Source organism: Mustela nivalis (genome assembly GCF_964662115.1).
Source record: "Mustela nivalis genome assembly, chromosome: 2".
In the NCBI taxonomy this organism is placed as follows: domain Eukaryota; kingdom Metazoa; phylum Chordata; class Mammalia; order Carnivora; family Mustelidae; genus Mustela; species Mustela nivalis.
In genome coordinates, this window is record NC_139021.1 from 75,155,615 (window position 1) to 75,182,365 (window position 26,751).

A 26,751-nucleotide genomic window follows, 5' to 3' on the forward strand; every position below is an offset into this window, starting at 1 on the left:
GTAGAGCTTAAGCCTGAAACTGGTCACAGGCCATAATAAAACCATTATTAGAAATAGGCAAAATGTTCTCTGTAGTGGTTCTAACAATTTCTAGGCCTTCAACGATGGATTAGCAGTTCTCTTTTCTTAACATCCTTGACAACATTTTTACTGTAAGACATTACAAATTTCACCAATCTGATGGGTAGCAATGGTACCTTACTGTACACATAAGATTTTCAAAAAATACGGGGGTGCCTGCGTGGCTCAGTCAATGAGGTGTGCCTGTCTTCAGCTCTGGTCAAGATCCCAGGGTCCTGGGATCCCGCCCTGCATCCGACTTCCTGCTACGGAGAACGTGCTTCTCCTTCTCCCTCTGCCACTCCCCCTACTTGTGTGCACTCTCTCAACCTCTCTCTCTCTCTCTCTCTGCTAAATGAATAAATAAAATCTTAAAAAATTTTTTTCAAAAAATGTGGGCTTTGAGATTCTCCAAGTGATAGTAATTTTGACATATTTGTGATTGCCACACATTATCTGTAACCATGAGTTATCAATATTTCTCTGATACAGCTAAAGACTGATCCTAGAGAAACAGCAACAAAAACAAAAGATAACATATTTGTTATTTTTAGAACTCTGTCTCTGTCCCCAAGTCCCAATCCTCGAGACTTGGAAGCAGGAGTAAGTGGGGGTGTTACATGGTCATCCTAGAGCATTCCAGAGCACATTAGACTACCGGGCTATGGCACTAGGCGTATTTACAATGTTGTTACTGCTTCTTTTCCACCTGTACCAGGCAAATCATTTGCCCATCTCTAGCAAGGGTTAGAAGGATGTATATGCTTGCACATTAAATCAGATCTTGTCTTTGGATACTGAAAGAATAAATAGAAATAGGATTTTTTTACAATTTGCTGCAACTATGGCAACTTTAAATATAAGTACAGCTTTTATTTTCAGTGGGATGGGACATGTAGAAATATCACCTAGTCTGATTATACATGCATTCAATAAGTATTTTAGAATTAAATCCATACAAGTTTCTTGTGTTATTCCCAACCTAGTGGGAGGGAGAGATATATCACAAACAAATAATTATGATGTCACAAATATTTACAAAGGAAATGACGTGTAAAAAAAAAAGAAAAAGGAGCTCCTAGATACACAAAGAAATGGAGAAGCGAAACACTGATGTACAAAATGATTTTAGGCCATGTTCAAGAGAAAGATGGAGCAAAGCCAAGAACAAAATAAAAACGAAGCTTGTGCATCATGTCTAATGTTTGGTAGCTAACTAGATGCCTGAGTTCAAATCCCAATTCCACCATTTACTAGAGATATGACCTTGGACAAGTTAAGTATACTCTCCAGCTCTCAGTTTCCTTACTAACAAAATAGAAAAGAAAATTATTGTATATACCTCTTGGGGTTGTTGTAAATATATATTGATACATGTAAGGGGCTTAAAGAGTTCACTGGCATTCACATAGCACTTAATAAATAATAGTTATTCTAGGGTCATTCAGTAATATTTTACAGAACAACATTTCCCTTCATCCCCAGTGTGAGAACTTACCTCTGTATTTCCTAATTTCATGAATAATCTGGAAACAAATATCACCTACGAAATCATGAATTCGGTCACTTTCAGACTCCGTGGTCTTTTGGTATCTTTTTTTTTTTTTTTTAAACAAAGTCCAATTTTATTCACTCTTAATACCCTGTAGGTCTTTTGGTATCTATTAAAGACTTTGACTTCCCCTGCATACTGGAATCAGATCTCAAGCCACATTAAACTTCTAATTTTGTTCCTTTTATAGGATGTCAGAACATTTGTCCACTGTGCCTCATGGATGCTTTAATCTCTGCTCTACTTTCTGAGTCTTTTATATCTCACTCTGCCTCTGGGAATGGCATTTTCTCTCTTTCCTTTACAATATCATTGTTGAAGCTTTGTGTCTAACTGTTCTAAAAACTTAATATCTCCACACTGGCTTCTTTGGTTTGAATGCCATGATGGGGAGGATGAAGGAGATAAATATAGAATCTCGATTTCCCTTTCATGTGGAAGTCTTGAGAGCCTCAACCTTGTGGCAGTTGCCAGCAGTCAGCTTCTTTGTAAAGCCTTCTCTGTGCTTTCATCAAATCCAGACTGTGCTGGCACGTGAGTGAAACAGCCACTGGCAGAGCTCCTGTGCAAGCTTTCTGTAATCCTCCCTACTCTCTCCTTTTCCTAGGCATGCCATTACCGTATTTGAGGGGGCTGTTGGTAAGGGAAGACAACACAAGAATACTCTAAATTGTGACATACAAAGGGAGAAAGGCTTAGGAAGAAGTGTGGTGGGAAAAGGAACGACGGAGAGTGGAAAAAGAAATCAACATTTATTTACGATTCATTCCATGGCAGTCACTGTGGTAAAAGCTTCAGACACGTGATATCACCCATTCTAGGTGGGTATACAGGTATGTGTTGGGGAGAAGTTCAGTTGCAGTGTGAGGACTCTAGTGGGCTCCTTTCTGAAAAGTAAATAGATATTTTGGAGGTGGGGACACATCCTCACACATAGATATTTTGTAATATTGTTTCCAGCTGATGGTGGAAACATTTAATGAAATTCTTGGGTCCCAAAATATTTATTTCCAAATAATAATAATAATAATAGTAATACTAATAAATACTTGTTTTCACTTCAGATTGAACCACAAATAAATGAGAGACTGTGAATTATCTATATCCATTAACTCAGTATCAGTCTCTGGAAGAATTTGAGTCCTACAATGTGTGAAGAAGTGTGCCAGGCACTGCTGTAGGCACACATGGTTATGATCGGCCTAAGTGCCAGAGTCCATTTTACTTGTCCTAAATTCTGTAGTTCTAAAGGACAGTTAAGTATGTAGTGTGGGAACTGCAGCATTGAGGAAAAAAACTTGATTTGGGCATTGATGGTAGAATATAGGAATGCAGAAAATAGGGAAGAAAGACATTCCAGGTAGATAGAAGGGGGAGAAAATGAAATAAGGGGAGCCTGTTTTGGAAAGGTTAGTTGGGAATCACTTGGAAAAGATGGTTCTGTGTTGTAATCTATGTGTTTAAATGTATATCAAGCCTCACCAGAATTATCAAAAAGAAAATAGAAAGGACCCAAATAAACCAAAGTCCAGCGCCACTCTAGGCTTCACAGGTAAATTTTACCAAACATTTAAAGAAGAGTTAACATGCATTCTTCTCAAACTATTCCAAAAGAATAGAAAGGGAAGGAAAATTTTCAAATTCGTTCAATGAGGCCAGCATTATCCTGATACCAAAACCAGAAAAAGACTCCACTAAAAAAAAAAAAAAAAAGAACTACAGGCCAATATCCCTGACGGACATGGATGCAAAAATTCTCAATAAAATACTAAAAACTAAATACAACAATACAGTAAAAAAAAAAAAAAAATCATTCACCATGATCAAGTGGGGTTTAATTCTGAGTTGCAAGTGTGGTTCAGTATTTTCGAATCAATCATAATACACCACATTATTTTTTTTAAAAGGATAAGAACCACATGAACATTTCAATAGATGCAGAAAAAGCATTTCACAAAGTATATCCATTCATGATAAAAAAAAAAAAAGACCCAACAAAGTAGGTTTATGGGGAAAAAAACCTCAATATAATGAAGTCTATATATGAAAAACCAACAGGTAATATCATCCTCCGTGGGAAGAAAACAGAGCTTTCCTTTACAGTGAGGAACAGGACAGAGATGCCCACTCTCACCACTGTTATTTAACATGGTATGGAAGTCCTAGTCACAGCAGCAACAAAAAGAAATTAAAGCATCCAAATCAGCAAGGAAAAAGTAAAACTTCCACTATTTGCAGGTGACATGATACTCTATATAGAAGACCCAAAGGACTCCACCAAAAAAAAAATCCCTAGAACTCAGAGACAAATTCAGTAAAGTCGCAGGGTACAAAACCAATGTCCAGAAATCTGTTGCATTTCTGTACACCAATAATGAAGCAGCAGAAAGAGAGATTAGGGAATCAATCCCACTTTCAATTGCACCAAAAGAATAAGATACTTAGGAATAAACCTAACCAAAGAGGTAAAAGACCTATACTTTAAAACTATTAAACACTAATGATAGAAATTGTAAGGGATACCAGGAAATGGAAAGACATTTCATACCCATGAATCAAAGAACAAATATTGTTAAAATGTCTATGTTATTCAAAGCAATCTACACATTTAATGCATCCCCATTAAAATAACAACTGCATTTTCCCCCACAGAGTTAAAACAAACAGTCCTAAAATTTGTATAGAACTACAAAAGACCCTAAATAGCCAAAGCAACCTTGCAAAAACAAAGCAAAGCTAGAAGCATCCCAATTCTGAACTTCAAGTTATAGACAAAGCTGTAGTGATCAAAACAGTATGGTACTGACACAAATATGGGCACACAGATCAACAGAACAGGATAGAAAACCCAGAAATGAACCCAAACTATATGGATAGTTAATCTTGGACAAAGCAGGAAAGAATATCCAGTGGAAAGAAGACAATCTCTTCAACAAATAGTGTTGGGAAATTTGGACAGCAACAGCAAAAGAAAGAAACTGGGCCACTTTCTTATGCCATACACAAAAATAAATCCAAAATAGATTAAAGAGCTATATGTGAGATCTGAAACCATCAAAATTCTAGAGGAGAACACAGGCAGTAACTCTGATGTTGGCCATAGCAATTTCTTTCTAGATATGTCTCCTGAGGCAAGGGAAACGAAAGCAAAAATAAACTATTCGGACTTCATGAAAATAAAAAGCTCCTGCACAACAGAAAAAACAATCAACAAGACTAAAAGGCAACTATGGAATGGTAGACGATATTTGCAAATGACGCATCTGATAAAAAGTTAGTATCTAAAATATGTAAGGAAATTATAAAAACTCAATACCCCAAAAATGAATCATCCACTAAAAAATAGGCAGAAGACAGAAATACTCATTTTTCCAAAGAAGATGTACGGATGACCAATGGTCATATGAAAGATGCTCAACATCACTCATCATCGGGGAAATACAAATCAAAACCACAATGAGGTTTCACCTCAACACCTGTCAGAATGGCTAAAATCAACAACAGAAGAAATAGCGGGTTTTGGCAATGATGTGGAGAAAGAGGAACCCTCTTGCCTTGTTGGTGGGAATGCAAACTGGTGCAGTCACTGTGTACAACAGTATGGAGGTTCGTTAAGAAGTTAAAAATAGAACTACCCTGGGATCCAGCAATTGCACTGCTAGATATTTACCCAAAGAATACAAAAATACTAATTCAAAGGGATATATGCACCCCCACGTTTGCAGTAGAATTATTTACAATAGCCAAATTATGAAAACAATGCATGTGTTCATAAACTGATAAATGGATAAAGAAGATTTGGTGTATATATATATATATATATATATTAATTACTCGGCAATAAAAAAGAATGAAATCTCTCCATTTGCAATAACATGGATGGAGCTAGAGGGTGTTACACTAAACGAAAAAAGTCAGTCAGAGAAAGACAAATGCCATGATTTCATTCATATGTGGAACTTAAGAAACAAAAAAAAATGAGTAAAGGGGAAAAAAGAGGAAGGCAAGCCAAGAAATAGATTCTTAACTCTGGAGAACAAACTGATCGTTACCAGAGGGGAGGTAAGTGGAGGATGGGCTCAACAGGTGATGGGGATTAAGGAGAGCACTTGCAATGAGTACTGGGTGCTGCATGAAAGTGTTGAATCACTGTATTGTATGCCCGAAACTAATATTACACTGTAAGTTAGCTAACTGGAATTTAAGTAAAAACTTAAAAAGTATATCAGATCTCAGACACAGCAACTCCCATGATTATTCTCTAAATGTGACTTTATGGTAGTGAACCCAGATACATAATTTTTTATTTGCTCTTTATGGAAAAAGTGCCCCTCTGAAGCAAAGGGCAGTGAGTTATGGGTGAAGCTGTGAGATTCCTGTGAGTAAGATTGAACATCACCTTATCCCATAAAAACTAAAGAGCATGAGAGGCACCTGGGTGGCTCAGTCGGTTAAACATCTGATTCTTGGTTTCGGCTGAAGTCATGATCTCAGGGTCTAGAGACTGAGCCCTGTGTCGGGCTCCATGCTCAGTTGGGAGCATGGAGTCTGTTTGAGATTCTCTCTCTCCCTCTCCCCTTGCTCTTCCTCCCCCTTCCAAAAAAATAATTTAAAAAAAAAAAACTAAAGAGTACGAGTAGTGAAAGACAGTGGTTGGGTGTTTATTTTGCTAGCGTCTGATGGCTCTGCAATGAAATTAAAATAAGACTCCAAGTATTTACTGCCTGAATGTTTCTGAGTCTGTCTTTTGCTCCATCTCAATTTCCTATGACCCAACACTGATCCTTAAAAACAAAAACAAAAACAAAAAAACAAAAGAAATTTATGGTCTGGTTGAAGGGCATTCTTATGCTACTCATTAATATTCCTTTGGGAGAAATACTGAGAGAAAATTTTAAAATATAATTGTGCTCCAAGAGAACTCAATTATATTTTTGAGAAGTTCTTATAGAGGTTAGTTTCCATGTCAAACATAGTATCCAGCGCTTGAACAAAACTAAGGGTGATATCTTACCTCAAAAACACAAAAGCCAAGATGCAAGGACAGTTAAGTATATGCTACTTGATGTGCAAGATATGCAAGCTGAGGTTCGTGTGCAGCCTGGACACCAGCCAGTGAAAAATTCCAAGTTGGCGAGGTATCGGGAGAGGAAAGAGCAGCGGGTTTTGCATCAGAAGACAACGAGCTCAGTTCTAGCCCTGCCACTGTTCTGTTTTAGGCTTCTCACCACATCTCTGAGCCACAATTTCCTATTTTGTACAATGGGAGAATGATACTTTCCTCACAGCACAGTTGTGAGGCTTGTAAGTCACGTGTGTGAAAATGCTGTAGAAACTGTGAAGGGTTAGACAATTGAAGTTTAATGTCGATGAGATTAAAAGGGACTCAGGTGAACTGTACTCAAATTAGCACTTACAGCCATCCCGGCAACTATAAAATTTCTAGCATCTTTAGCCTCCATCTGATGGACAAACTGCTGAGGGCTAAGTATTGAAACAGCAGGGTTGAAAACTGTTAATGGATTTTGCTACTTTGTAGAGTTTTTAAAATGACACTTGTTAGAGGATGTAGCTTATCAATAACTACATCGTATCATTTTTAGTTGATTTGTGAAACATACAGCAGTTACCGGTAGGAGTGATTTTCCTTCCGAGAGATGATATGCTCATGTCCACATTGCTTAGGCCCTGGGACCACTCAGAGGGTGTCTCACAAGCATATGTAGGTTGTCACCAGCCCTTTATGCTTTCGAGCATTGTGAAAAAGTGATGATTCCAAAAGGCAGAAACATGTAAGAATATATAGTTATCAGTCACTTGGAAACTGGTTTCCTAGTTGTTGAATTAATTACCATGTATTATTGAATTAAATATGTTAATGGCTTTGGAACCTTCTCCCTTAGTAGTCTCCAATCGTAGTGGAAGTAGGAAAATGAGTAGCAGGAAAGAATCTTTTGTAAGACAATAAAATATCATGAGACTATGGGTTTTTGTTGTTGCTGCTGCTGTGTGAGGGAATAATCACAAACACATGTACAATAGGGCTTGAACAGCCTTCTGAAGAATCTACAGCTTCACTGAGGTCCACATACTGTATGTTGTGTGAAATAATTCTAAACAATTGCTGAAAATTTTAAATAAAATATAGCTATTTCAATAAGAAACTATTGTGTACTAACCCTCTATAACAAAGGCTAGTAAAACCTTTTCCTAAAACTCAAAGCACATTGTGAGAGTTTGCTATATATAGACATTTTATGATGCATTAAATGATATAACATTTATACCATGCTTCATAATTAAATGTAAATCAAATGCTAAAGAAGGATATATACCATTCGAACAAGATCCAATTAATCTTAAATATGCTGATAATAGCCTCATTTATTAAGAACATATTCCCACTGCATTTAATAAATGCATTGTTAAAGAACATCTCCCCAGATAGATCAAAAATCATTTATTAAGTTTCATGCACATCTATCTAAATGGAAGCTAATGCACTTGGAGTCAGTGTCAGATTTCCTACTCTTTCTCAGCCTTTTGCGGCTGATACATCTCTTTGTGTGCCGTCTGAATGTGGTTCAGTTTTTCTTATTCCTCAGTCGAGCCTGGATACTCTCAATGCAGTCCAAATATTCTCTCCTGAGGTGTTGCTACAGCGGCAGCTTGTAGCTGGTTTCTGTATCAGGGTGACTGATCAGAGAGAACAGGGAAAAATAAGGCCATGACTTTTGTGACTTTCGTCACGTTCATGGCAGTGTCCCTGCTTGCTTGGCACCATGAAGTGTGTATGTGTATGTATACATATATACACACACACGCACATATACGGTATGCTTTAGGATTATAAGTTATTTCTCATTTTGCTAACACTGGCGTTTAGAGGTGCCAGTTATCAAATTAACACATGAAAAATGCAGAATTACATTATAGAATTGCAGGAACCTGGATGCCTTTCAGTGTGGTGCCACCCCCAACTCCCCCCTCCCCCAACTCACCTCTAGCAATAAACAAAGAGATGGAAAACTAGCTCAGAGCTTTGTAGTTTCTCAGAGGACTTAATTGGAGTCTTCCTGGCTATACTCTAAGCTCCACATTCTCATGAAACTAGCTTGTTGTTTCCCCTATGCTGTAACTGGAGAAAGTATATATATATTCCCAAGTGTCCTTCCTTTCTCATTTTCAAGAAGTAAAGCCTGCCTCAAGTCATTGACTGGCTAAGGTTGGCCCTAAAAGCATTTAAGTCCCTTGCCATCTTTGATCCCAAGTGGACTTATCTGGTTGAGATGATTATGCAGCATTAGCCCATGTTCTTCTCAGGAAGCCCTGAGTAAGGCAAGGGCTAAAAGGGCTTTTGTAGGTGGTTAACTTATTTTGAAAATAACCAGGAAATGGAGTGGAGGTGGGAACAAAATGGGCAGGAGAAAATGTCCACCCAACAGTGGACAAACAGTGTTTGTGAGTTGGTCATGATGTAGTTTTGATCCTGCTAGAACGCTGTGAAGGAGCTGTGTATAAAATGGCTCCGTATTATCCATTCCAACAGTGAGGCAGCAGTGTGTGGGTGGTGGGCATAGTTCCCCAGGCAAACTCAGAGGAGTACCTTGAGAGAAACTGATGACCCTCCACGGCCAATCTTAGAGCAATAATCCTGATTTCCCACAAGCAAAGTAAAAACGGAGGGCTTTTCTCAGCAGTTTGTTATACATATATTAGGTTACATCATATTCCTCTTGTTATTTATATTAACGTTATTATCAGAACTCATTGAATTGTGGAATATATCTTAGATAACTAATCCCACCCTTTCACTTTAAAAAAAAAAGATTTTATTTATTTTGAGAGAGAGAGTGAGCAGGAGGAGGGGCAGAGGCAGAGAGAGAGAGAGAGAGAGAACTTCAGATTCCCCACTGAGAATGGAGCCTGACATGGGGCTTGATCGCATGACCCCGAGATTATGACCTGAGCCAAAATCAAGAGTCAGTTGCTTCACCGACTGAACCACCCAGCTCCACCCTCCGCCATCTTTTTACTTTTCAAATGAGAAAACAAGGAGCCAGAAAGGTAAGATAAGTACTTAAAATCACACACCAATTCAGAGAAAGAACCTTTGTTTGTACACCAAGGGTTTCCTTGACCCCCTTTTAAGCCTTATCCACTATATCTCATGGCCTTTGAAAAGGCAAAAAGCACTTGAACACAGGTTCTGTTTCAGCCACATTAGATGGCTGAGTTCTAGGACCCTTAGAGATGGAGGTAGCCACCCACTGTATATAAGTGATAGTACTATTTGCAAGAAGTCTTATTTTGGTAAGCATTACTGTTCACTAATTATCTGTTATCTTCAAGTTCCAGATACTTGGAAGACTTGGATTCTCTGTGTGGCCCTATGACCAGTTCTACTGATAAGATGTGAATGGAAGTGCTACCTGTCTCTTCTGGGTCAAAATGTTTGTCTGTACTTGAATTTCTAGCCTTCTCTGTCCTCATAATATTGTTGAGGAAGGTCATGCATTTGAGATGATGGCACCTTTAGATGGTGAAGCTTCTTTCAGCTGAACTTCTTGGGACACCAGTATAAGCAGAGTCCCCTCTTCCAATCTGTATGGGTATGGAATATGAGTAATATACCAACCTTTGTTGTTTTAAACCAGTGAGATTTGGGGGGGGGGTGTTCACTATAATAGCATAACCTAGCCCAAACTAACTAATCCGTTCTGGGAACAAATAATTATTCTATAATTCCTGAATAACCCTCATCTTTTATTAATTATTGATCCTGTTCACATCCCAGCTAGGTTTTCTTTAATGTGATGATAGAAAAATGTCTGTTAAATTTCCTAGCGACTTCTTTTATTTTTTTTTTTAAAGATTTTATTTATTTATTTGACAGAGATTCACAAGTAGGCAGAGAGGCAGGCAGAGAGAGAGTGGGGGAAGAAGGCTCCCTGCCAAGCAGAGAGCCCGATGCGGGGCTCGATCCCAGGACCCTGAGATCATGACCTGAGCCAAAGGCAGAGGCTTTAACCCACCGAGCTACCCAGGCACTGGACTTCTTTTATTTTATTATTTTATTAACAATGATTTGCCGTTCTGTGACAGTCATAAGATTTTACCTCACACATCCGCACCTACAGAGAATGGAATTAATAAAGAGCCCCTGAGCCCGTGTTCTAAAATCCACTACTGTGTTATTTAGAGACCATGTTTGCCATAGACTGCTCACAATCTCTTACTATGGTAAGGATACTAGAGCGGCATGTTCTTGAAAAACCTGCCAAACGTTCTTTAGACTACATGTTATTGTAAGACACCTGCTCTCCACCTACCCTGCCTCTCTTATGAAGATCAGACCGGCACTGCAGTTTGATAGGTCAGCTTACCTGCCCCCCTCCTATTCTCTCTCACACAAGCATTTTCCCCTAATAAACACATCACATGTTTAATTCTATCTTGGCATTTGCTTCTTTATGAGCCCAAACTTGCCTATTCTCTATTTTTAAAATTAATTATTTTTATTAACATAGAATGTATTATTTGCCCCAGGGGTACAGGTCTACAAATTGTCAGCCTTATGCATTTCACAGCACTCACCATAGCACATACCCTCCCCAACGTCCATAACCCAAACACCCTCTCCCTACTCTCTATTTTATAAGTAAGGTTTCTCCAGAACATGGAATCTTTCTGGAGCTGCTTATCCAGTGATCAGATTCACTATCTTTGAATTATTAGTTTCCTCTAATTCATAGCTAGAAAGTTCAGAGCTAGAGAGATGCTTGGAGGACTGGTCTAGAGCTTCTCAAAATGTAGACCAGTTGCATCACATCGACCTGCAGTGCTTGTTTAAATGTATCCCAGAGTACTGAAACTGAATCTCTGAGGATGGGACCTAAAAACCTAAATTCATACCAACTCCTGAGGTCGTTCTTATTGCCTAGTATGGAGAGTCACTGATCAAGTTCACATAAAACAGATCCTTTGAAAGAAAGACACTCACATTACTCAACCCATTGAAAGTAAGAGTTAGTGTAAAATACAGATCTCCAGATTCCAATGTGAGCACACGAATTATTTACATGGTTATTATACCAACTACATTTTGAAGCTGGAGCATTCATATCCTCAGAACTTTTGCCGAGTTCAGTCATCACAACTTACAGGAAAAGACCTTTAACCCCATTGGTATACATGATACTGGTTATTGTCAAAAAATCTGACAAATATCTGACATCTTCAAAGACTTCGACAAGATAATCAGCCAACAGTTGTGAACAATAAAGTGAAGAAAGACTCATGACCATCTTTCCTGGGGCCATAAATCTAAAAACTTCATAGCTAATGACACGGATTAAAGAAGAGTTTGAAAATTACATCTGTGGGAATATTTTGAATGACAGGTATTTTGACATATATTTTAAACATTGAAATAATGAGGTCATGAAGAAATTGGTCTGGTTATTATGACCAGTTTAATAACTAAATTAGATTTGGTATGCACTTTTAATCAATCTACTAAGACCAATCAACAATTTGGTTGGTTTGAGCTAGTTAAATTGACAAGCACTATAGAAAAACAGCATATAAATTAAAAAGAATCTTGATAACTGAAGAATTAGCTCATTAAAAGAAAGAAAACAAACAGAAAAAGGAAAACATGAATAGGAACAAAGCTACAGCTTATCAGAAACATGCATCAGTTAGGACAAGGACCAAAGCACAGAGTTCACATGGACATATATGGGGGAAAAAAATGGGAGAAGGGAGTCAAATTCTGTGACAAACTGGAAATAAATATAATCAATAAACAAAAGACTCAAGTATGGTAAGTAAATCACAAGTAAGAGAGAAGTTAACAGTTTATCATCAACATTAGTTCAGCCTATATTAAGATTCTGCTCAACTTATCACCAAATTTGAAGGGGAATAGTAAAAGCATTTATTGTTACCAATGTGGAGGGAAGCAGATCTATAACAAAATGGTGAATATATTGGTTCTAGAAAAGTAAAATACAGATCTGCTTTTATCATGAAGAATATTCATTGGAATAGAAGGGCTTCAAAGGACTTAATTATAGAGAGTATCCTAGTTTATGAGAGTATAAATTTTAACACTGGACAGAGTTTCTGGAGAAGACTATAAGCTCTGTAAGGGGAGATCATATCTGTTTCATTCCCCACTGGGTCATCAACACAGAAAACAGGGCCTGGCACCTAGTAAGTGTCCAACAGTGATGAAATGAATGAAAACATGTGTTTTTATAGTTGGCAATCTAGGTTAGTTTAAGTGTCTACCATGACAAGAAAAGGTTAAAGAAAAATCAGTTAAAGTCTTTTTATGGGTTTTGTGTCTATGATTGATGGGTGTGTTCAATGTTATTGGTCTAAAAACTTACTTTACTGGGTTCCATTATTCAGGTAAGAGGAAAGCAGAGAGAGGAGGGAGGATAATGTAGACAAATTTTATTCGCTAAAAGGACATTATAGATTGAGAAAATGTTAATTACTGAAGAAAGCTGTTGGAATAACAACAGCAGGAGTATGGAGAATAGTCTGAAAAAACCTGGCCAATTTTTTAATGTTTCTTTATTAATAGTTCTCTTGTATCATGGGGTTTTGCTGTGTTGATTAGCTGATAGTAAGGCTATTGCAGGAGAGATGTGTCTAGGCTACAGCTAAAATTGATTTTTTTCCACCACCATATTTTAAATGGTAACTGTAATCTCTCATATAGGTATTCATTATTACTAGCTTTTCTCTCCATAAATATGTAGGTATATACATACTCAGCCCAACCAACCCTCCTTCTCCAATTCAACTAACACAACTGCCTGATGCTTGCTGGACATTTGTCAATATTTGTGTTTTCTGAATTTAAAAAATAAGTAAAAATAACCCTTCCATAGAATCAGAATCTCTTTCTTTTAAATATATCTAGGTTGTAAAAACCATCTGGTGAAAAACGTACTCACCAAGTGCTTATAGCCAACCTCTATTTGATTATCTGATATCGTCAGGACAATTAAAATGGACAACTACTGTAGCCTAGTTCTGGAAACTGATGTCAGGTTAAGACATCCCAAGAAGGGAGAAGTTCTTCTGACCTAGAAAACTGACATTGCAGAGTCCTGGGCAAGATGATACCTCTCTCCACTTAATGTTTTCATAGCAGTTCAAACTTCGTAGCCTTTGAGTAGACCTTGGCCAAAGTTCTCAGCATTTAGCACATCAGCCCAGTGTTCACTCCTCACACTATCATTGCCTACTGGGAACTCTTGAGAAGGTTCCAATTAAGGAAACTGGCTGTCTAAATAGATTGTGACTACTACATAGAACATTGAAATCAGTCAGGAACATTTTGCTCAAAGTTGTTGCTGTGTTTTTTTTTTTTTTTAAGTTCCACTGTTTTGTACTTAAACAAATTGACAGGGGAAGATACTTTTGCCCAACATATGCTATATTATAATAATTCAATTATTTATATCACATTATACAATTATATTGAAATTAATGTTTTCTTTACAATTAAAAAATTTGACCAACAATCAGAAGAGGAAAAGCAGAATTCTGCCTTTCAATCCATGGGATAAGAGTTGAACAATAAAGTATTTTGCTCATTTGATTTCTAATTTTTTTCTTTCTTTAACAGAATAAGATCAAAATTGCAACATATTCCAGTGAAGAAGCCTGAGATGATAGCTAATAATCCTTACTAAGTAAATATCAATCCAAAATAAATATCTTCTATTGAAATATTAAAAACAAAATTGAAGTCAAACTCTTTTTTGTTTTTCTCCACAGATCTCAAAGATCATTTTCTTCCATTCCCCCCTATTTTGCCTTGGTAGTATCTTCTGCTTCCAATACTGGGCTTTTTTTTTTTTTAATATTCTATTTATTTATTTGACAGAGAGAGAGATCACAAGTAGGCAGAGTCGGGCAGAGAGAGAAGGGGAAGCAGGCTCCCGCTGAGCAGAGAGCCCGATGTGGGACTGGATCCCAGGACCCTGAGATCATGACCTGAGCAGAAGGCAGCAGCTTAATCCACTGAGCCACCCAGGCGCCCCAATACTGGGCTTTTTTAGTTTCCTGGTTATTTGGTCTTCAACGTAAATATTTTCCCTGCACTTTGCAACGACTGGTGTTCTAAAAGATAATTCCCATTTGTTGACATTCTAATTTTATTCCATCTTTAATACAGCATCATATTATCACTTCCTACTCAGTCATATTTCTATATTGTACTACTTACTTAAGAGCAGCTGATGGAAATTGCAGCGACAGCTGAGTGTGAACACTGGGGAAAAAAATACCCAGGGCGCTGATGCCTGTTCTTTCTAATCTGAAGTCTGCGATTACGGCTTTGATTTTTGTCGTCAGCAAATATTAAATTGCATACTAATTTCATCCAAGAGTGGGAGTAAAAAGGGGCACAATTATTGTTGTGGTTAATTCTTGAATAAAAGTATCAGTAATTAGTTGCTTTCATTGTAGTCATGTTTCTCATAAGTATACTGTGTAGACGAATAGTTCTCTTATGGAAGTGAATGTTTCCTGGATTCTAAATAGCCGGAAGTTAGGAGGAGTGTCTTAGTTACATTGTTACCCTTGTGCAGATACAAAATTAGAAGAGGTTAAAAATCCTTACATACAAATTTGAACAGCAGACATTGGTGCATGGGCAGCATCTCTTGCACTTCTGAAAGCTCTTCTAGTTTGTTCTCTTGTATTTCTTAAAAAAGTATAGAACAAACGGTTTTTGAGTTAGAAAGAAAATGTTTTGATCTGTATTATGCATTTTATTTGCTTAAAATTTGGTTTTAAATTTATTATAATAACTATTAAGAACATAGCAAAACTATGTCATTGCATAAACTCTCTCCTAAGTAAAATATTAATTTATTTAGAAAGAAATGTAGATTGAGCAAAAAGAAATTTAATATTTAGCTTTTTAAGAGAATGATTAGAATAAAAATATAAAAATTCTAAAAATTTTTTAAAAATTCTAAAAATTTTCTTTATTTCAATTATCGTGCTATGAATTTATAAATACATTCTTTGGAGAAGTAGTTTTCAGAAGAAAAATGTGCCTCTAGTTATATGGAATTTTACATAGTTGGCCAAATATTTAACTTAGTTTAATATTTAACCAATACTTTTTTCTATTATAGCAAGTTATAAAATCATATAATTTTTAAAATTTTAGCTTAATACTGTCAACAACTTTATAGCTTAATATTCTTGTAAGAATTTTCATTTAAAATAGGATTAAATAAGTGATATTAGATAGCTATTTCATTCTGACACCATAAAATAAGTAGAACTTTATTTTACAAGATTTATTTAACAATCACAGAATTAATAGAAACACTTTATTACATTAGCACTGATATATTCAACAATAGTCTTCATGACAAAGATCTGTGTGTGTGTTTAGAAATAAGCTGTAATTTTGAAATTCACAACATTAAATTAATATGGCTGTACATTTAAAAAATAAATACAAACCCTATAATACATAAAAAAATGAAAAAGAATTTTTAACCTTTTTAAAAATGTCCACCATTTCATTTAAGAAGAGATTGTTCCATACTAAAAAACTCAATTTTAATGCAAATATCCCTTCTTATGAGTTTGCCTATGTTGCAAACATATCAAATCACTCATACTCAGAGTGCATTCTTTTCTAAAGAAATCTTTCTAAGCCAAGTATGGATATAAATTCATTTTAAAAAATTTCAAGGATAAAGAGAATATACATATTAGGGTGAAACAAAATTTTTAACTTCTTCCTCAAATATAATTCATTTTTTATTCCCAAACTGAAATCCTGAGAAAAATCTGGGTTAATTATCAAAACAAGAAAATGATTCTTTACCTTGGTCCTGTAACAATCTGCACTAGATACCTTTAATTAATTTTTTCCCTTTATTAGATCTTAGTTTATCTGGAGAAGCTAGGAGTCTCTCTACTCATAGATTCAGCACAAAGGATTTTAACTCGATCTGCAATTTCATATTTCCATATAAATTTAAAGAAAGTGTGAAGAAATTTAACTATAGACTGACTGAAAACTTTGGAACATTTGACTCTTCACTACCCTACAGAAATATAAGAAAATTATTCAAGGAGTCCTCAGAATCAAAGTCAGGTGGCCCCTTCAAAAGTACAATATGATGAGAGCTTTTAAATTTCACAGATTAAATGTTCCTAAGAGCTTAGTGCTTTCACTGTTGATGGCGACTCTGCCATCTGGATATTGTAGCTGGCGTCCTGCCTCTTTCTGGCAGCAGAGGGCGCTCTGGCATTGTTGCCAGGGTATAAGTCCCTGGTGCACTGCGCTAGCATCTCCTTCCCAGGAAGGAAACGTACTATTTCCCTGGAGGGTTGTCATTGAGTATCTTAAAGGGTCAAGTTGTTCCTAAATTATTCCGAGAAACTTTAATTTCAGACCACTAAATGAAAGTTGTGATTGTTAAAGGGCTTCCCTGGCATACTATGCTAAAGTTCCCCAATTGCGAAGCTTAAACTCTTTTATTGGAAAAAATGCTGAGCATAGAATTTCATAGCAAATTGTCCATAGACATTAAGCCGATGATTAATTTAAGAATAAATAGAAAGTAAAATAGTCTTAAAAATCTAGAACTATTATGGATTGATAGCCAATCTGGATTTAATTGCTGTAACCAGAACACTAAATAGTGTGTTCTCTTATTTAAATGGTATTTTACCTGTTTCGTATAATGTATCTCATATCTACTTAAAAAGTAATTTTAAAACTTATTACGCTTTCTGGAGGACAAGCTTAGGTTGTCCTAAACAGGAAGGATTGGTGTGAGGGGGATTAGATGTGTTTCTATTTATGTAATATGAATTATAACCCAACTAAGGCAAAAGTATTTTGCAACCTTGGCTCTTATTGCTTCATGAGGTAACCATGTGAATGTGGGTGCAGGAGATCTGTGCAGTTGCATGAATTTGGAATGCAATAAGCTTCCATGATAACGTGTAATGCTTTAAACCCATTTCAGTTACCAGTGACTATTCCTAACTGGCACGAGAGGAATGCTTCCTAACACGTTCCTTTTATGATTTGAGTAGCACCCCTTTTTAAAAGTGTGTTTTATTCATTCCCTCCTAAATTATATAAAGTGAAATATAAACAAGTCACCAATGGACATGAAAGACCTAACTCACAGAGTTCTAAAATCGGAGAATAAATAAAATCCACCCTAAGGGAAGGAAGTGAGACTATTCCCTGAGCATGTTGTGCTTCACAACTTTATTTTCAGATTCATCTGATGTATCTCCACCATCCAGGTGTAAAAGAATGAATCTGATGAAATGTATGACCCATTTGTGGTCCACTTCCATATCTGGATCAAAACTGGTCTTGCTGTCTCTATTGCCAATCTGGATTGTTTTACCTAATTTTAACATCTTTTATGTTTGTGGATTTATAAACTAATGCAAGCAAATATGTAGCAATTTCTTTTGAGACCTCAGGCTGGCTACAAATTATTTGATTTTCTGTTTCTCCCTCTGTCTCTCTCTCCCCTCTTTGATTCATTACTTCGTTAAGATGTTTAAAGTTTTATTATTTACATTTAATGTTCTCAATACCTAAGACAATGAAATATGCTGTGAGATTTAAAGATTTATTGAATATATGAATACTGACCAATACGCCCCTCGACTCCTAAAGAGAATCTTCATTGCCTGCCATTTAGTAAGCCAACCTGCCCTTTTCCAACTGCCGGAGCTTTGAGGAGGAGGATGCTGTAGTCAGTTTTTCCGCAGTGCGGCTTTCAGGTCTTCTGGCTTGCAGTGCCTCCCGCCGGCCAGGAAGCGCTGAGCAAGCGCCTCCCATCAGCGAGGTCTGCAAAGCTTGGAGCTCTGGACCTGCCTAGGAAGGCTGCCCTTGTTGCCTGAGGCGGCAGGGCCTGCTGGGTGGGCTCCCGCTTGGTTTCACCTAGTCAGTCCCCATCCCGTCCCTTCCTGGTAAATCTTGAGGTCCACAACTGAGTCCGTCGCGCGTCCCTTTACTGACCACACTGGCACTGCTTAGGTACGCAGCTGAGGACTTTAAGTTTGTTGTTTTAAAGAAGATGACTTAAGAAAGAAAAAAAAATGGAGCCTTCATTCTTCTCATTCTCCTTGCAAGTCCCGCCCATTGCTTAGATTCGGGTTTCAGTCTAAATAAGGGGAAACTGTTTCCCAATATACGTACATTAACGGCATTAACTACAGGAAGACCGAAAAGGGCCAGTCAAGTGTGGCAACATCTAGAGTGGACTATTTTGGTAAAATATTACGTTTTGCTGTATGCGGTATTTCTGTTTTTAATTTTCTTTTTCTTTTTTCAAATTACCTAATATTCTGTTATTCTTTGGGATGGGGGCGGGTGGGTCCTATCGCTGTTTGGTTACATTACAGAGAGGAGAAGGCCAAGGTCAGCACCGCGGACAGCACCCGGAGCGAAGGGCGCGGCCACTTTGGTGAATCCTCTCTCAGCTCCTCTCTTTGTTCCCTGCCCCTGCAGGCCAAGGCAGAACAAAGACATCTATCAAGGCTCGCTGTCGTAGCCTGGGTTTGCTTTTGGCTCCAAGGCCGAGGTGCAGAACGACTACCTTAACAAAGTCCATTTCATTGGCTTGCAAATACATTATTTTGCCGAGTCCTTCTAAACTTTCAGGCCTGGCCTTTTTCCCTTGTCCTACTCCTTTTACTGTTTTGGCCATCGTGACTACGTCGATACAAGGAAATTATCTTGGCTTTCTAAAGCCGGGCAAGGCAGACTGCATACTAGGAGGAGAAAAGGAGGGGAGGGGATGGGGGACAGTGGTGGTAGTGGTGGGGGGTTCCCCGAAGGAGCTGAGACATTTGAGGTTTCTTATGCAATGTGATGAGGGCGCCATTAACATTATTATCCTCTCTGTTGTTGTGTTTCCGCAGCTTGGCCCAGAATGCAAGCATCCTACTTGATCTTTAAAGAACCTCTGCTTTCTAAACAGTTCAACTCTAGAATATGTGCACAAACGGGAACTCCTGCTCTCTTGACCGCGGAAGCTCCTGTCACTGAAGTTCTCCTAAAATCTCTTTCGGGGATGCACCTGCAGATTTCCAAGGCTTTTGGTGAAAACTATGACCGTTTTACTTTGGGAATACTAGGATGGTTCTGGAATCAGTTTGAGGGTCTTTATGCGGCAAACGATGAGTTTGTTCTACTACCTCTCAAACCCCCTTGTGATTGCCTTTTCCTTTTTCTCGTCCTGAGACGCTCTGGTGTCCTTCAAGTGCAGCCATAGGCTCCGCTCTTGGCATTCACCGCGTGCCTTAATTGTATGACATTAAATCAAGGTCCGCTGTGAACACGGAGGGCAGAGTCTGATCTTGATCCGGCAAGTAACTGACCCACTGCGAATACACCTCTTCTCCTCCTGCCCTTCCCCCTCCCCTGGGCTCTGAGTCTCTAGGACTCCCCCAGAGTCATAACTCAGAAGCCTGGCTCCTGTCTCAGCTCGCCTCCTGCCACAGCTGCCAGAGCCGCTGCTAATTAGTCTGTTCGGTGGAAGTGTAGACGATGCATGTGTCTGCGTATACATATGCATATATCTGCATGCCATTTACAGCACACCTAAAAACATACATTCGCCTATAAATCTAGTTTTCAAATGACGGCGTGGATCGAAGTTAATTACCCCTCTGGTACAGATCTAATTTCGTAATCGTGTTATTTTCCTGAAGGCAATTAACCGAGTTGGTTCGCCCTGCATCTCTTCTAAGTCACTTGTAAGGAATGGCAGATTTTAAGGACCGCGCCATTGCACGTTCTGCTGCAGAAAGCTTTGTCAATCATTTCTTGCTGTCGGGAATGAGATCTAGCACATAGACGGAAAAATAACCATGCGCGCGCGTGTGTAAGATAAACACGCAGATATGCCTAGTCTCTGTGTCCTGTGATAACGTTACCGCGGTTTCGGTTGGGAGATTTGGGGAAGAGATGAGAGTCCAAGGGCGGGCTGGGTCGTCTTTCTTTGTAATGCGGAAAAATTAACTCAACCGCACCTGCCTAGTCCCGAGAGAGCTGGGCGGCCCATCTGGTCTGGCTACAGATTTGGTGCAGAGAGAAAAGCCAGCCCGCTAAGGCTTCCCCACTGCCGGGAAGCGCAGACCTCTGGTCTGGGCCCGGCTAGGGGTTATGGCTCAGAACAGCGCAGCCGACGCGCTCTCCTCAGACTGCGGCAAGAGTCAGGAGGCTGGAGGAACCTGGGCCGGGCGGAGGGAGGGCGAGCAGGAGAGAGGAAGGGGTGAGGGGAGTTGACCTCTACGGGCGGAGCCCTCTGAGCAGCGGGCAGGAGCTGGCGGCGCAGCGGCTCTTTTCGCGGCGTCCCCTACGGCGCGGTCGGCCCAAGGGAAAGGCCCGCTCTGGCTCCGGCGTCCGAGGAAGGAAGGTTCCTCAACCACCACGGTCCCTGGGCGGCGTAGATCCCAGCTGCGGCTGGAGAGAGCGCGGAGAGCCAGTCCAGCGCAGATTCCCCAGCACGCGCCCCTGAAAAACAGAATCACAGTGCAGAATTAGAGAGGGCGGCAGGAGGGGGAGGGGGACTTGGAGAGAGGGGAGCAGGAGGCGGGAGGGAACAGGCAGCGGGAGGGAGCAAGCAAGGGAGATAAGGTGATGGGGGGGACGGGACCCCAGACGGCGGGCTAGGACCTCCGTCCCCAGGCTTCAGCCAAGCTCCGAGGGGCCCGCCGCGCGCCGAGCCCGGGGCACGCAGCCCGGGGGGCGGCGCGGTGGCGGTGCGCGCAGGTCCCCGGCAGCGGAAGCCGGGAGGTGGGGGCCAGACGCTGCGGCACAGCAGCGGCCAGAGAAGAGACGTCGGGAGCTGTAACTGTCAATATGCCTGCACAGAACATCCTTCCGTGCAGTCCAGCCGATTCCGCATTCTGTGCCCCCTTTCTCCTTCCTCAACCCTTCCCTCACACCGCACTCTGCATCCGCACTCTCCAATCTCCACCCCTTCTTGGCTTAGGACCCTGCAAACTGCAAGACCCACGAGTCCCAGCAAGAAAAATCGAAAACGATCGATGAGAGAAAGAATTACATATACACATAGCCCTAGAAATCCGAAGGAAAAAGAACTGCCAGCCCTGATCAAACCTGGAGAGAACCAAAGCGTTTTCAATCGCTGTAGAGCGCCTTCGCGGAGGAAAGAGGAGGCTGAGAGGCTTCCGTGGTATAAGGTGCTTTAGGGCGGGAGGTGGGGGTGGGTGGGGGTGGGTCGGAGCGGTCCGGTCTTTCCCCCTCGCTTGCTGATCCAGAATTAGGGATTAATGGCTCGCTCCAGCCAAACAAATAAGGCATCTGCCTTCAGCACAAGAGGATTACACGGGCTGCTGACGTCACCAGTCAGACAGATGTTGGCTCCCAAAGTCCTGAGCAGCTCGCTGTGTCCTTGAAACCAAAGAGCCGCAGAAGGCGCTCAGCCCCCAAGAGCTGCGCCTGGGTACAGCAAAGGGCGAGTGTCCTGCCCTTGCCTACACCCCCTGGCGCCAACGTAGTGGCCCAAAGACAGCCCCCCTAAGACGTCGTGCCCCCAGTCTCTCTGGTCCTTCCTTACGGCCCTACCATCAATGCTCAGACTTGCTCAAGGCAAGCCAAAGTCACCATTTTCAGTTGCCTCTCCTTAAAATGGAGACAAGAGTCGACACCCCTAGGACATCTCATCTAGATCCCTAATTCTAAGCTCTTGGGCTCTTAGTCACTCACACATGTAGTTACTGGCCAAGTAACTACAAAATAAGCACCTTAGGCCGGACAGAGCCCAGGCTCCAGATGAGGGGCGGCCTTTTAATTATGTGCGCAAGCAGCAGAAGCAGGGCTTATCTGCATCTCCTCTTCTCCCCCCGCCGACATCCTATCCCCAGGCCGAGGTTTAGGTTTAGGCTTAATCTTATCACCGATGCCATTCCGGACGACTGTATCTTTCTAAACAATGACCTGTTCTCAACCAAACTCTGTGTCCCAACCAGAGCCCGTGGGCCACCACTCAGTAAGCCACAGGGACCTCACCATGGTCCTGATCACTGCATTTTCTTTGCAAATACTTTGGAGATGGTTTTCAAAAACAAATAAACAAAAAGATATGTATGTGTGTGCGTGTGTGTGTGTTTGTGTCTGTGTGTCTAAAACCTTTGTAGCATCTGATTTTAAGAATTTGTACATTCAGGTAACTGCAGTTTTAGTCTATTGCCAAGTCTAATTCCTAATTCATAAACGCTGAACTCTTTAATTTGATGTCATTTCAAAATTAAAATTTAGATATGAACTATTTTACTTTCTCAAACCTGCATATTATTTTTGCTTTATATGATTTCCCAGTCTTTTAGAAGTCACACTGAAGTCAGGTTATGAATAAGCCCAAAGAAAACAAAATTGGAAATTTAAAGGAGCAATTTTGAATATGTTATGTAATTCACGAATGAAATGGTTTTAAGTGAAGTTCAATTTTGTAAAGAAATAAAGACAATTCAAATAATGTGTGAAACAAAATAAATTGATCTCTGACACAGAGCTTCATTGAATCAATCCTGTGCCCCAAGTCAGACTGGTATGTATAAAAAAGAAATCTGTAACTTTCTTGGAAAAAAATGTTTGCTCACAACATGGCACTATTGGTTATAGACTACAATGCCTAAAGCAGAGTAGAAGATGTAACTGGACTATATCTCCATTCATATTATTCCTGTCTATCAAAGTGGCATTTAATTTTTCCAATTTGATGCATTTAGAAATTCAGTCACTGATAACAATCAACTTAATTTGCCTTAGTGTCATTCAGGTAATGCCAGCCTAAAATAGTAAAATTTCTTTATCTTCACTTTGCTTCAAGGCCTTTTAAGAAACAGCCCACATCTTAAAGGGATGGATTTAAATTTGTTATTTACCAGTAACAAAAGGTAGACCTCATCTCATTTTAATTGGGTAAAGAACACATACTATTTGAGATAGCATATATAAATCATTCTTTTTGTTTGTTTGTTTTTGAAACTTGGTAGAATAAGTTTGAAATTCAAAACTCTAAAGAAGTGTAATTCTTTCTAAAAATCAAAAACATTGTTTTGTCTACCCACACATTTGAATATAAACTCCCATTCTGCTGTCACAAAATTTTACTAGAGTCCTTTTTGCTCAGCGATTTAATATTAGTTCGCTGTCCATGGTCTTGATCCACATGAAGGGAGATGCCAGTGGTGCATTTTCAAAAATGTAAATCACAGTGCTTCTGCACCAATTTAATGCCATAACATTTAAAGATAATGCCACGGGGAGGGGGGGGCTTTGAGTTCTCCCACCCATTCCAGTTGTTTTCATTTTTCCATACTTGCCACCAAATTGTGAGTACAGGAAGCAGATGGGAAAAGTTTGCATTTCATTATTTTTGAGCTGAGAAAATCACCACTCTATTTAGGGGTCTGAAGAACTGTAGTAAATAGAAAATAGTATTTTTCAACCTGCATTTTTTTTTTTCTCCCAAAAAGGTGAGAGACCTTCTTGTCTGGGCTTCCTTGTTCACTTTTACAAATGGTTTAACAAGTGCAGAAATTTTTACAAAATGACAAATTGAGGGGGGGAAAAAGCCAAACAACCAACCTCTTCAACTCTATTTATAGAAAGATATAGACATATCACACACATATAGGCAACACGAAGAGCATTGAATTAAATCCCTTCACTAACACTGTATTTCTTTCTACTGAAGCGAAAAAAGCATATGCTGTAGTAGTTAAGACTACTTAGTAAATTTCTTCTGTCCAAAATAACGTTTCACCTTCGTTTCAAAAAACAAAAGACTGACCTAGCAGAGTAACATTTAACCTCCCCTGGGGCTTCCTCCAGGGGGTGAAAGAATAAAGAAAAAACTTTCCTCCTCTCTCCAAACATTTTATTGTCTTTCGACTTGTATTTTTCCCTTCAGATTATCAGGGAAAGTATTACACACACACACACACACACACACACACACACACACGCAGATGCTTATCTTCGGAATCCCTAAAAGCCGCTGCGGATCTTTGAAGGACACCGACCTGCGCAAACCGGTCATATTTTTGTTTTGATGCAAGTATCCCAACCGCAAGCAAACAGGCTCTTGCCTAAACTGAGGTCGGTACCCACGCCAGGCCATGGGGCCGAACTTCGGCGATTCGCACTTTTCCCGGCACGAGAAGACTACTTTCCGATGAAGTATTTAGAACTTAGGAAAATCCTTGTACCGGAAGAAAATGGCCTAAACACAATAGGACTCGCCATTTTCTCCTTGCGAAGCACAAAGCGCTCGGCGCTGCCCGGCACACAAAGAAAGCGTGGGCCCGCGGACTTCTTGCACATTTTCAAGAGGCCAAAAAATACCTCTCCCAGAAGCACAATTTCTCCCGCTTGGGCGCTCTGAGACACACTCTGCCACCCACACTCAGCCCTTGTCACAAGAAGATCCTTTATATGAGATATAGCTAAAAGACCCACCAAAGGCGCGATGCTAGCTAGCAACCAAGCCCGGCCAGACTAAGTTCCACAAGCCGAGGGGCCCGGCCAGCGGCGGCCCTGGACTCCATTCTAGGCCGGGGGTACTCGCACCCCCTCCCTCCTCCTCAGATCTCTCCTTCCAATTCCATCCCGTCTCCCCTGCACGTCTGGTAGTGCGGGAGCTTAAGGGATCTTCATGACCTGATTGCTATCCAGTGCCGGCAACCAACCTTGCAGCCCGGAGCCGGGCGGGAGGCTCTCAAGGATGCTCGCAACGCGGGAACCCCTCCACTCCGCGCCTCCCGACGCCCCCCGCCCGCTGCCCCAAGTCTCTGCATCCAAGACTGCCAGTGCCTTGTTCCGCACACCCAAAACGGGCGAAACACTTCACTGGCTCACGTGCGGAAAGTGCAAGCTTCGAGGAAACCCCTGTGAATAAAAACACCGAAACACAACCCGCGCGCTCCGACTCACAAAGCGAACACTCCCAACCCAGCCGGCGACGCAGAGCACGGCTAACGTAGGAAAAGATAGTACTTACAGCCGGTGAGCGTTTGGGTAATCCGCGTCTCAGCCCGTTTGATTTGTTTGTTAAAAAAATATGTACACATCTCTATAGGTTTGATTTTGCACATCTTCCACCGCTGAGAAGGAACGACAATAAAAATCTCGTAGCCTAGCGGGGATGGGGGAGGGGGATGGAGATTTTCATTGTCTACGCTCTGCACACGCAGCCCAAGGAAAGACGCTCATTGCCGAGTGGGGCTCCTTCTACTTTCTGCTTGAAATTCAGAAGCGTTCAACGCAGTAAAGCGGGGGTTTGGTCTCCCTCCCTGCCTCCCACCCTCTGCGTTCTCTTCTCTCTCTCCCTCCCTCTCCCTTCTCTCTCTCTCTCTTTCCCTCTCTCTCTCCTTCTTTTCTCTCGTGTCCCCTCCCTCTCTCTTCTCCAGCTCGAAGACTCTCTCTCTCTCTCTCTCCCTCCCTCTCTCGCTCTCTCTCTCTCCCTCACTTTTTTTCAAAAGAGGGCAGGTCGCTTCCTGCATCCCAATGAGTTAAATCAGTCACTTACTTCTCATGCATCAGCAGCCTCTATAACAACCCGAGGGCTGGAGGCACAAAAGAGCATTTAGCTGCCTCCAATTTGTGTAGAAGGCCTGTCCTTAATTTGTTTTTGGAGTATAATTAAATCATGTATTTCACGTAATATGAAAATACCAAGTTCCCAACTTTAACGAATGAACCGCTAATGGAAACCTTTGAAAATATACCTCCCTTCTTGTTGGTGTCCTTAGAAAGAGCCTAGGACGCCCCAGAAACGGAGACCAAGGTTTTGGGCCTAAATCTACCCGCCCCTCCCCCCCTTCACACGTCAAGGTCACAGTCATATGATTCCCTCATTGCTTTAAAACGGAGCCTTTTTATCAACTCTTCGCCTTGGAAAGGAATTAAATCTCTTTGTTGTGTGGAAAGATCTGAAGGATTAAATAAATAAATAAATGCATCCTTAGTCTGAAATACACATGCAAGCAGAATCAACCGTGATCAGACGATATATGGTGGTAGGGGGTGTGGGAAGGCTGACATATCATGTGAGAGTGTGCGGTTTTAG

General features: G+C 40.3%; 1 long non-coding RNA gene across 1 annotated transcript; it reads right to left on the bottom strand.

Annotated features, from left to right (window-relative positions):
• Positions 1-15,652: 15,652 nt before the first annotated feature.
• LOC309854596 lies at positions 15,653-26,088 on the bottom strand. The gene is made up of 2 exons (XR_014306313.1): positions 25,684-26,088; positions 15,653-21,167 (listed from the first exon to the last, which is right to left on the bottom strand). It is a non-coding gene; the product is annotated as an uncharacterized lncRNA (long non-coding RNA).
• Positions 26,089-26,751: the final 663 nt, after the last annotated feature.